This window comes from Delphinapterus leucas, chromosome 6 (genome assembly GCF_059928025.1).
Source record: "Delphinapterus leucas isolate spDelLeu-1000000601 "Yukka" chromosome 6, BTC_Dleu_Yukka2, whole genome shotgun sequence".
Classification (NCBI taxonomy): domain Eukaryota; kingdom Metazoa; phylum Chordata; class Mammalia; order Artiodactyla; family Monodontidae; genus Delphinapterus; species Delphinapterus leucas.
Window position 1 is genome coordinate 51956737 of NC_143134.1, and position 13297 is coordinate 51970033.

Genomic DNA, 13297 nt, shown 5'->3' on the forward strand with positions numbered 1-13297 from the left:
TAAATCTTGATGATCATATCCACAAATATTTTTCCCTTAAAAAAGTCTGATGAACATGTTGGCCATCTGCTTCCTATCTTTCCAAGTTAGCATTTCTTGTAGTAGCTATTCAATAAGACATTAATCTTAGAAACTGCAGAATTGTCTTTATATTTCTTTATAATCTTAGAAACTGGAGAACTGTCTTTATATTTCTTTATATTGAGGTAGCACCTAACACCGGGGATGAGGTTTTAAAACAATCTCTTTAGCAAACCACTATACGAGCTGTCATTATCTTACACTGTTAACAGTCATAGCTTAAACACCTACTATCTTTTTCTTACACTGTCTGAATATACATCAATAACTTGCAGTAAAGTGAAACTAGTATTAAAGTTTTTTTTAAACATCATTTACCCTGAGGGCCACACTGATATGTCTTCTCAGAGGTCAAACAGAGAACTGTCTTATGGGTTATTATTTTATCACAGAGTTTAATATTTCTAAGTGTATGAAAGAGAGGCCTGTTCACATTGAGAGCTGATATTCCTTTGAGATCTGTTCAAGTCCCTCAATCCCAATATTTTAGTATCCCCTTAAGAAAATCACTGTAAGAGTCCATCTGTATTGTGATATTTTTCTCAGTTACCATCCCACTGGTTCCTGACAGTTCTTCAATATCAGCAGGTCACAGAGGTTATTTCATCAAAAAGTCCAGACTTTTTGCATATTCTGTATGTTACCAGTGGTTTACAAATGGTGTTTCTGATTTTAAAAGTATATATTTTTGTTACAGTACCTTGTATCTCTTACTGTTCATTATTCAATATTTTTATCTTTGTCTAAATTTCCATTAAAATAATACACTTGGTTACTATATAATTTCCTGTGAAAGAATGAATAAATTGACTAAGGGGCTAGATTAGAATCTTCCTGGATGGTGAAAATCCCCCTTCATTATATCTTCTGCATAGAGTAGATTCATAGAAAGGACATATGAGAATATCTTCAACCAATTATCCCTCTCACTTTCCATAAGCTATTTATTATGGTCACAACTTTTTTTTAGCATGAGATATTATCAGTATTTGTTAGTATATTATTAGTATTGTGTTACAGTATTTGATATCATTAGTCTGAATATTTATGCCCTCCCACCCCCAAATTCATATGTTGAAATCCAAATGCCCAATGTGATAGTACCAGTAGGTGGGGCCTTTGGAAGGTGCTTCCGGCATGAGGGTGGAACTGTAATGAATGAGATTATTGCCTTTACAAAGAGGCTGCAGAGAGATCTGTAGCCCCTTCTACCGTGTGAGGACACAAGAACAAGGTGCCTGCTATGAACCAGGAGGACAGCCCTCACTAGGAGACAATGCCGTTGCCTTGATCTTGGACTTTCCATCCTCCAGAACTGTGACCAATAAATTTCTGTCGTTTCTAAGCTATCCAGTCTATTGTATTTTGCTATAGCATCTCAAAAGGACTAACAGTATTTGTTAAACTTTAAGCAATCAATCCACCAATGTTATGCAAGGAGAAACTTTAAAAATAATATCCTCTTAAACCTTCATTCTATTTCATTGAGACTATGCCAAAGAAATTACTTAAAACGTGATTAGGAATTATTTGTGCACACTGGAATTGAGAATAGTTGATCTTGGCTTAAAAAACTGCAATTCTAACTTCCCAATTTGGATGCCTTTTATTTCTTTTTTTTGCCTATTTAATTGCTCTGGCTAGGACTTCTGGTTCATGTTGAAAAGGAATAGTGAGTGACACACTCTTCTTGTGCTTGATCTTAGAGGAAAAGCTTTTAGCCTTTTACCACTGAGTACGATTTTAGCTGTGAGCTTGTCCTATATGGCCTTTATTATGTTGAGCTAAACTGTCTCTGTTTTCTGATGACATGATCACATATACAGAAAATCCTAAACACTCCACCAAAAAACTTTAGACCTAATAAACAAATTCTGTAAAGTTTTGGGATAAAATTCAACATACAAAAATCAGCTGCATTTCTATACACTAAGAATGAACTATCTGAAAAAGAAATGAAGAAAGCAGTCCCTTTTACAACATAAACAATACAATAATTAGAGATAAGTTTAACTAAGGAAGTGAAAGACCTATACACCAAAAACTAGAAGACATTAACAAAGGAAACTGAAGAAGACACAAATAAATGGAAAGATATCCCATGTTCATGTATCAGAAGAGTTAATATTGTTAAAGTGTCCATACTACCCAAAGCCATCAAGAGATTCAATGTAATCCCTCTCAAAATTCCAATGGCACTTATCACAGAAATAGAAAAAAAAATCCTAAAATTTGTATGGAAACATCCAGGACCCCAAATAGCCAAAGCAATTTTGAGAAAGAACAAAGCTAGAAGCATCATACTTCTGATTTCAAACTATAATACAGAGCTATAGTAATCAAAACACTGTGGTACTGGAATGAAACTCACACATATAGATCAATGGAAGAGAAGTGAGAACCCAGAAGTAAACCCATGCATATGCAGTCAATTAATTTATGACAAAGGAACCAAGAATATACAAGGGGGAAAGGAGAGTCTCTTTAATAAAAGGTGTTGAGAAAACTGGAAAGCCATATGCAAAAGAAATGAAACTTGATCACTATCTTACACCATACACACAAAAATCACAAGAACAATCAACTCAAGGTGAATTAAGACTTAAATTTTACACCTCAAGCCATAAAATTCCTACAAAAAAAAACCTGAGAGGGTAACTTCTTGATGTCAGTCTTGCCTATGATTTTTTGGATTTGACACCAAAAATAAAATCAACAAAATAAAAATAAATAAAGTGGGAATACATCTAACTAAAAAAATTCCTGCACAGCAAAGGAAACCAGCAATAAAATAAAAGGTGACCTATGTAATGGGGAAAAATATTTGCAAATCATATATCTGATAAGGGGTTATTATCTAAAATACATAAGGAACTCACTCATGTGACTCAACAGCAATAATACCCCAAACAATCCAATTTAAAAATGGGCACATCTGCGCTTCCCTGGTGGCGCAGTGGTTGAGAGTCCGCCTGCCGATGCAGGGGACACCGGTCCAGGAAGATCACACATGCTGCAGAGCAGCTGGGCCCGTGAGCCATGGCTGCTGAGCCTGTGCGTCTGGAGCCTGTGCTCTGCAACGGGAGAGGCCACAACAGTGAGAGGCCCACATACCGAGAAAAAAAAAAAAAATGGGCACATACATCTTCTTTATCCAACAGTGCCATACAGAGTGAAGTAAGTCAGAAAAGAAAAACAATACTGTATGCTAACACATACATATGGAATCTAACACAAAAACCAAAAATGGTACTGATGAACCTAGTGGCAATGCAGGAATAAAGATGTAGACATAGAGAATGGACTTGAGGACACGGGGGGGGGATGGGGGGGTTGGAATACGGTGGGGAGGAAGCTGGGGTGAAGTGAGAGTAGCATTGACATATATACACTACCGAATGTAAAACAGATAGCTAGAGGGAAGCAGCTGCATAGCACAGGGAGGTCAACTTGGTGCTTTGTGACCACCTAGAGGGGTGGGATAGGGAGAGTGGGAGGAAGGCTCAAGAGGGAGGGGGATATATGTATAAGTATAGCTGATTCACTTTGTTGTACAACAGAAACTAACACATTATACTCCAATAAAGATGTATTAAAAAAAATAAAAATGGGCAGAGAAACTGAATAGACATTTTTGCAAAGAAGACATACAAGTGACCAACAGGTACACGAAAAGGTGCTAAACACCAATAATTATCAGAGAAATGAAAATCAAAACCACAATGAGATATCACCTCATACCTGTTAGAATAACAATTATGAAAAAGACAAGCAATAATAAATACTATTGAAGATGCAGGCAAGAAGGAAACCTGGGCACTATTGGTGGGAATATAAACTGGTGCAGCCACTACAGAAAAATGTATGGAGGTTCCTCAAGAAATTACAAATAAATCTGCCATATCCAAAGGAAATGGAAATACTAACTTGAAAAGATATCTGCACTCCCATACTCATGGCAGCATTATTCACAACAGCCAAGATATGGAAACACCCTAAGTGTCCACTGAAAGGCGAATTGATAAATAAAATGTCACACACACACACACACACACACACACACACACACACACACGCGCGCGCAATGGAACATTATTCAGCCATGAAAAAGAAAGAAATCTTGCCATTTGCAACAACATGGATGGACTTTGAAGGCATTAAGCTAAGTGAAACAAGTCAGACAGAGAAAGACAAATAATGTATGCTATCATTTATATGTGGAATCTAAAACCATCTAACTCACAGAAACAGAGCATAGAATATGGTGCTTGCCAGGGACTGAGAGGCAGGAGAAATGGGGAGTTGTTGATCAAAAGTTACAAACTTTCAGTTATAGGATGAATAAGTTCCAGGGAACTAATATACAGCACAGTGACTATAGTTTATATTGTACTGTATCCTTGAAAGTTGCTGTGAGAGTAGAGTTTCAATATTCTCAGCAGAGCAACAACAAAATGGCAATTATGTGAGTTGAAGATGTGTTAACTAACTTTATTGTGGTAAATATTTTGAGATATTTATGTATCATATCATCACTTTATACACCTTAAACTTGCACAATGTATATGTCATTATATCTCAATAATGCTAGAAAAAAAATAAAACTTGCAATTCACTTCCTTTCCACTGGCAAAATGCAATCGGTCAAAATCTGAACATTTTGGTGAAGATTATGGAAAAGCCTGACACTTCCCAGTGAGTATACTGTCCAAGAGTTCAGATTCTGATGACAGAAGCCTTGGTTCAAATCCTGGCTCTTCCACTTAATATCTGTTTTGCTTTAGGCATATTTTCAAATGTCCAATTTTCAGTTTCATCACCTATAAGATGAATATAGTAGTTTCTTCTTCATAGGGTTAACTAAGTATTAAATGATAGTAATTCATGTAATTCATTTAACATAGCACTTCACAAATAGTAGACATTCAATAAATATTAACTGTGGTAGCTAGTCACTCTGGCATTCTAATTCCCATTGCTCCCATTACGAAGGCTGGCAGAAGCAAACATTTAATTGGTCAAATATGTTTATAAATTATCCTTGGGTCCTCTTTAGGACAAATGTGGTAGAATAGAAGCTTTAAAAAGATCTACTAAAAGCTAATGTTAGCAACATCGACGTTAACTCAGAGAATAAGTCTGAGAAGAGACAGTTTACAAAGTCCCAAAGATGTGTGTGACAGTCATAAATAGCTGGCAGAAGTCTGCAGACCTTGTCAGGGCCACTTCCTTCCATACCTGGCATAGTTGTATGTGGAAGTTACCAAGTTATAGAGACTTTCCAAGACTCTCTTATTTTAAATCATTTCTGGTCCTTATTTTCAAACAATATAAACTATTCTTCTCCTTAAGCATAAAATACATTGACTGAAAGAATTTTAGGAAGTATACAGGATTGCTGGAAAAGTTGATGAGTAAAACATGAGACATGGGCAGGAATTCAGGTACGTCTATGTGGTAGTCACGGCAACATCCGTAGTAACCTCAACCTCTGCTGCTGAACATTAAATGTCACTGTTTTCATAGTCACAGTCACCACCAAACTAGACGGCACTGCCACTGTTGCTGCCACCTGCTGTCAGGATGGATTCTCCACAGAATCTGCGCCTTTGCATTACCATCTTATTTCAACTTTGGGATAGTGTATCTGATGGGCAATGTCGAGATCATATGCCCTGCCCATGCCTTGGTTGCAAAGGAAGATAAGCAAACAAACACTTGTTGTTTTTAATGTTTATAATAGTAAGCAGGCTCTGCTATCTGGAAAAACTCATAAGGTGGTAAACCCTCCAAATACAGAAAAAGGGTTTAGATTCTCACCATCCCATTCCCCCCAAAAAGTATCCATCATAGACAAGACCAAGAAAAGCCAAACATTTTATTTCTACTTCCTATCTGAGTCTCTCGCTTTTAAATTCCCTTCTTCAGATTTAGGGGAACCTGTCTCTACTCCAGGTGATTGATGAGACTGCACAGTTTGCATCACTTCCTAGGTCAATTTGATAACATTTAACCTGCCTAACAGGAGTTATACATAAGCCTCATTGTAAAGAAGATAACCTATTTGTTGGTATTCGTGATAGCAGATAATGAGAAAGAAATAGTTGGATTTGGCAATACTGAAAAGTAAAACAGCTCCAGCAGACTAGCCCAAGATTAAGTGGTTTTCTTTCCTCTACTCTAAATCCTTTTTGCTCTTAAGATGCAGTTTCTCCAAAAAAAACCTACTCTGCAAACTGCACCCTTCCCATCCCACATAGACATGTAAGCTGAGATAGGTGCTGCTATGCTTTGCTCCCAAACATATTGTGCATATTTCTTACAGTTGCTATAGCATTTAAAAATTCTCTTTTAGCTTTTATGTGCCTTTTTTCCTCAACTCATGTTACCTTCCCAGTGACTAATATAGTACCTGAATCATAATAGGTCATTGAAAAGTATCTGTTAAATGATACCTTTTGCAAATACATTCACATTTGCAAAGCATAAAGTGGGTACACAGAGAAAATAAAAACACTGAATTACACATTTCAGTGTGTAATTCCAGTCTGCAAAGGTCCTAATTTAAGTAATCTTGATAAATAAACAACTTCTTATTGAGGCTCAGCGTAGGAAGAAATACAGGAACTCTAGACGAGCGGAATCAGAACTGATAATAGAAACAGGCTGATCGTGTTCTTTCCTAAAGAATAATAAAGAGAAAGCGTTGCAGACTGTCCTTGCTTAATAACAACAGCTCATGCTTATTTTGCGTTTACTTTGTCAGTACATTATGCTGGTGTTTACTTCTTTCATTTATTTCTCACAAAAACCTTGCAATGAAGGTGTTATTTTCACTCTAGAGATAACAAAAGAGGCAAATTCATAGTAACAGCAATGTAAAATTATTCATGATAAGCAAAAACTGGCGGATCCCTCCTCCCTTCAAATCCTTGATGCCTTCTCTGTCTCTTTAAGCAAATTATGGTAGCATTTATGAAAGATAAATCATAGCAGACAATTACTTTTGGTGCCTTACTCATCAATACTACCTGACTAATTGTCAGTTTTATTCATCATTTTTCAATCAGCAGCCATTAAGTATTCATTTGCAATTCATCTATAGTTTCTTATCGGGATCGCCTAAGCGATATACAGGTAGTAGGCAACCCACATTGTCTCATCAATCTCTCCAGGAGTCTTTCACTGCTGAAGCTATTTATGACTTCAGCACTTCCAAGCCCATGGATGTCAGTAATACAGCTATTTCCAAGTTTGTTTCTGTAACAGAAAGAAAGCCTATTTCCTTCGGAAAAGTGATTTTGGGGACTGAGCTTATTGTCTGTTTGAAGGCTTTCCTGATTTATCAGGGAGGGCCTAGAAATCTCAGACAGATAGTTCAATCTCGTCTCTTTTTCTAACCCACTTATCAGCACTTCCTTGGTGAGCATAGCGATTCTACATAATGGAAAAGAGCTGAGGACTGTGTTGACAAATTTTTGTTTTGTTTTGTTTTCGGTACGCGGGCCTCTCACTGTTGCGGCCTCTCCCGTTGCGGAGCACAGGCTCCGGACGGGCAGGTTCAGTGGCCATGGCTCACGGGCCCAGCCGCTCCGCGGCATGTGGGATTTTCCCGGACCGGGGCACGAACCCGTGTCCCCTGCATCGGCAGGTGGACTCACAACCACTGCGCCACCAGGGAAGCCCTGTGTTGACAAATATTAAAAGGGCTCATTGCTACTCATTGTACCATTCTTCTGGTCTTGGATGTAGACTTTTTTTGGCAATGAATTACTTGATTAGAAGGCCATCAACTAACTCTAGTGTTCTTAAAATTTTCCACTCATGTCCCTTATAATACAGAAAAACAAACATGTATATATACAACCCTGAGGCTAAGAATATAACTTACAGCAGCGTGTTAGAAGAATTAAACATCTTCAGGGTCACCTGCTTTATGTCTACAACTCATATAAATTTTGAAATACAATTGGTAACAATGTATATTCTAACATAAAATTTTATAAACTCACTGTCCAGTAAAATTGATAATCCAGGAAGTCATGCCAGACCTATCCCCTATTCTCATATTTCCCAGTGTCAGCCATGTACTGCCTAATATCTCTGAAAGGATTCTTGTTTGCGATCAGCAGAGCAATACAAAAAGTGGAATTCTCCCATAAAATGAATAAAACCTCTAAAACCTTAGTGGTCTACTTGATGTCCCTCAAAACATGTGCTCCTTGCTACCTACATACCTTTATCACGTCACTTACACTGATGCATTGGATAAGGCGGGTTATGAATGTGGAGTGAGCTAGGCAATGGTAAGTAATGGGAAACAATCTGAACATACGCGTTTTCATATTTCTAGCTTCCTTGTTCTTTGTAATCTCCTAATTGGATTTTAAACTCCCATGGGAAAAGAAGTAGCACTTTAAACCTCTGTGCATCTGCCCCAGTCCTCCTCCATGTCTGCAGCTCAAACACAAGGACTTTCACAATACAGACATCCAATAAATGTTGATTTCCATCTTAAGATCCTGTAGAATTTTTCAGTGGGGATGCTCTTGACATTTTAGGGGAGTGTATTCTTCATTGTGCAAGAGAGTTACACATAGTACAGGATGTGCATTATAACTGGGACTTTCGGATCTGAATTCCACTAACGTTCCCAGACATCGTGACAGTCAGAAACCCTTCTGCACATTCTTAAATGTTATTTTAGGTATCAGCACCACCGCTTGTGGAGAAACAATAAAAATATCAATGAATGGATAAAGAAAATGCAGTATACATACATAAGAGAATATTATTCAGCTTGAAAAGAAGGATATTCTGCCATTTATAACAATATAAATGAACCTAAGGTATAACGCTAAGTGAAACAGACCAGACAGAGAAAGACAAACACTGCATGGTATCACTTATACATGAAATTAAAAAAAAAAAAAAAAAAAGAGTAGAACTCATGGAACCAGAGAGCAAAAAATTAGTTGCCAGGAGCTGAGGGTGGGAAAAATAGGGAGAGACTGGGAAAAGGGTAAAATTTTTCAGTTATTAGACGAATAAAGTCTAAGACTCTAAGGTATAACATGGTGACTGTATCTGATAACACTATATTTCAATGTATAACTGAAATTTGCTAAGAGAGTAGAATTTAAATGTTCTCACACACAAAAAAGTAAATATGTGAGGTGATGAATGTGCTAATTAACTCGGTGGTGGGAATCCTTTCACAATGTATACATATATCAAATCATCACAATGTACACTATAAATATCCTACAATTTTGTCAATTATATCTCAGTAAAAAATAACATAAAAATACATTTGTATATAAATCCAAAAAACAAATAGAAACCAAGTGATAAAGAAATAGAAACCAAGCGATAAAGAAAAAGAAGCCAAGGGATAAAGAAAGAAAAAAATACAAGTGAGTCAACACCAATTAAAAGGAAAGACAACACATACAAAAAAGAAAGAAAAAGATAATTCTAAGAAATGAAAAAGATCAATATTCTAGGTCCCTAAAAAAGTGTGAGGCACTTGGGTCACTACATGAAGGTTAGAAAATAATCAGTTATTAAAATTAAATTGCAGGCATCTCCCTACCTGTGATACAAAGACTCCAACATGACCAAGCAAATACTTTTTAAGGAAGCCTCAAGAAAAATATATATAAATAAGAGAAATAAAATATTAAGTAATTCTCATCTTAAAAGGTACAACGATATTCTTGTCCTCTTATTTCATTTTTTAAGCAAACATTATTGAGTAGCCAGTATTTGTCATACATTGAGTTAGAGGATGGGAATATAGCCTCCTCAAATTTGAGGGACTTCTAATGAACTAAGCAAAAATACATAAATATTTAAATAAATATGATGATCGTAGTTTGCCCAATAAAGTTGAGAAGCAAATTAAGGTGAGGTCATTTCGAAATGGGTGTGAAGTAGTGCGGGGATGGTAAAAAAGTAGAGGGAAACAAATTATATTTTCCATCTTTAAAAAATTGAACCTTTCTCCCTCAAGGTGATCATTATAATTTCATACACACAGCTCAAAAAATCCTTAAATAATGTTTTAAAGATTTTGTACAATGTTCTCAGAACAAGGACACAGCTCTAATATAAGAGCCTTTAGGCTCAGTGAGCATTGGTTCCACTCATTGTTGAATTGTGAGCCATGTCTGGGCAAGTCCAAACTAGATTATAAGAGCCTTAAAGGACAGGTAGAGACAGCATTCAGTCCAGGTAGAATCAAAATGATAATTGCAAGAATAATTGGAGAGGAGCCAAAGGGAGGATCCCTGGATAGCCAAGGAAGAGACCTTTGGAGAGGGCTTCACTTACTAGGGCAGAGGTGGAAGGTATCCGAAGGGAGTTTCAGAAGAATACATATTGTAATTCTTTTTATTACAGTCTTGCAGAAAAGCTATTCCCGCTAAAATAGAAACACAAACTCTGCAACGCTTTCTAGACTTGCTCACCTCTATTTATTTTAATCTTCTGCTGGAAATAAAGGTGAAGGAGGAAGAATGGCATTTGAGTCTGAAGAAATTTTCAAAGGAAACCAAACTGAAAGGCTCTGAGGCCATGTGATATAACAACAGAACAGGGAGTTAACAGTGTATCAGAGAAAGCCTATACCTCCTGAATCCAACATAACTTGGTTCCCATCCTATTCAGTTTCTCCCTTGAGATGCCGCTGGACACTCTCCAAAGCTTCTCTTGCCTTTTTAAAGCCTCTACTGACTTTAAGATACATCTTTTCCTACTAAAAAGACATTCTGTGGTTAGAAATTGCAACTTCTCTCCTCATACCTGAGTTGAAAAGACTTTCCTGTTAACAAGCCTAACTGGATGCAACTGAACCACAAGAATGTGTTTGTAATCCCTATAGTCTAACAAGTAAAGAGAGAAACAGGAAGGTTGTTTGAGTGGTATGTTATGCGGCATCCATTATAATTTCAAGAGTAAAACTGCATCTTCTATGAGGTCATTAGCCTTTTGAATTAATCATACCACAATGGTTATTACAAATCAGTGTATGTTTACAAAGAAGCATTCAAATGTCCCAGACACTCTTTATCATACGAAAATGTGTTTGTTTTTGTATTAAGATAAACTTGGAAAAAAGATAAAGCAGTTATCTATCATATTAAAATAAAGGGATAATGAGGAAGCTTAGTATCATCAATATTTATTATTCTAAGTCTACTTTTTAGAATTTTTTTCCAACATGTTTTATCTTAGTCAGTGTATTTTATAAACTAGATACAGTTATTATCAGGGGTTGCAGGGAGGGATTTTATTGGTATGAGAAAACTTCAGTGATCCTAATTTTAAATTCATTCCTGGCTTAGTGATTTATCTGGTAACTTGATTCTTAAATAAACAAAATGAAACAACAACAATCAGCAACAACAACAAAACTCTAACACAGATAGTTCTGAGGATCAGACAGAAGATTATCATCTCCCCAATCTCTTCTTTTTAAAATTGCACACGCTTTTGCAAGAGATAATGTTGTCCTATACTGCTGGAACTGTTTCTCCGAACACCTTACTTCAACCCTGCTATAAACACTATCCATTTGGCATATGTTGTAACAGCTCCATTTTTTCCTATAAAATGACAAGTGACTGTACCTTCTCTTCTCACAATGGGAAGGTCTACTGTGCAGGAATGACCATGATTCCCTCTTAAGAAATGTGTTTGCGACAAAATAGTTGTACTGCACAGAACAGCTGGGCTTAGGCATTCCTTATAAAAATACCGAAATCCAACACAAAACTGAATTTAAGAGAAACCATATTAATTTATTGTAGAATATTATAATGATTTAATTTAATATTTTCCTCTCAAAAGATGATAGAAACAATAACAAATAAAAATTAAATAAACAAGCTAATAGTTAAAAGAATGGTATCCTATGTATACACCTAGGAGAGGGCTCCTCACATTAGGGCATATTTTACTGAAGAGGTATATATAATCCCATATAATCAAGACCTCTAAATATAAATATATAAGTATATAGTTATATAGAATTACACATATAGAGTATAGATAAAATTATATAGAGAGAACATATATGGCATATATATTCAAAATTTTATACCAATAAATAATTTATATTACCAATTACCAACATTTAATTTATACCACTATTTTCTATATAGATATATCTTCTAGAAAAGAGAAACATCTATTGTGCAAGTGAAGTGATGGGAAATGTTAATATTTTTAGTACATATTTTCTTTCATGTATTCCCAATAAAATATAACATATTCATTAATATGGTAGAGCAAACTCTCTGTTGCATCTTGTATTTTAACTGTGTAAGAAAGGCATGTTGATGAATTTCAAAGTCAAATGAACACTGGAGACAGTAATCCACATAGCAAAATACTGCATCATTATCAATGTCGCTTTAAGGTTGTCAATTCATTTTTAATTTATTAATTAATCATCCAATTATGCTTGCATATTGCTAAACAGTGGAAATGCTATGTGAATCCCCTCAAATTTCCAGCTGTTCTATGATTTTTCCTTTTTCTTCTTCCTTCCTTTTTCCCTCCTCTCCAGTTCTCTCTGTCTCTGTTTCTGTCTTAAATAATGCAATTGTTTTGCAGTCTGTTATCAAGAATAAATAAAGCAGAAATTATGTCACAAAGTTTTTGATATCATAATTATTATATGGACTTCTGGGAATACTGTTTATGAATTTTTTTTCATATTATGCAGGACAAAAATTTGCAACTAAGGTGATAAAAGGAGTCATAATATTAAACATAGGGTAAAATGTGAATGCCCAAAAAACTTGGAAGCAAATGAAATTAGAATCTTTCCCCCTCTTTGAAAGTGTCTGCCTGAGGCCTCACAGCTGAGCACTTCCCTGAAATGGTAATTGATCAATGGAAGAAAAAAGAAGTGATCTCCTGTCATGAAAATTTAACAGTTCTTAGAACATACTTGGGATTAGACATTTCAGACTGAAATCTCAATGTTTACTTGCCCCTCTGGAGAACGTTTAAATGGATACCCAAGAGAATATGAACCCCCATCTTCACTGACCTGATGAAGATGACAATTTAATAGTTATTTGATATCTTGGGACTGTTTTTATGTTGTGGACAACACAAAAAGCATTAAGTATGGTTAACTGTCTTCTAAACAGGCCTTGATTAAACTCTACATAAGGCGTATTTGGTCAGTGAGTCAAAAACC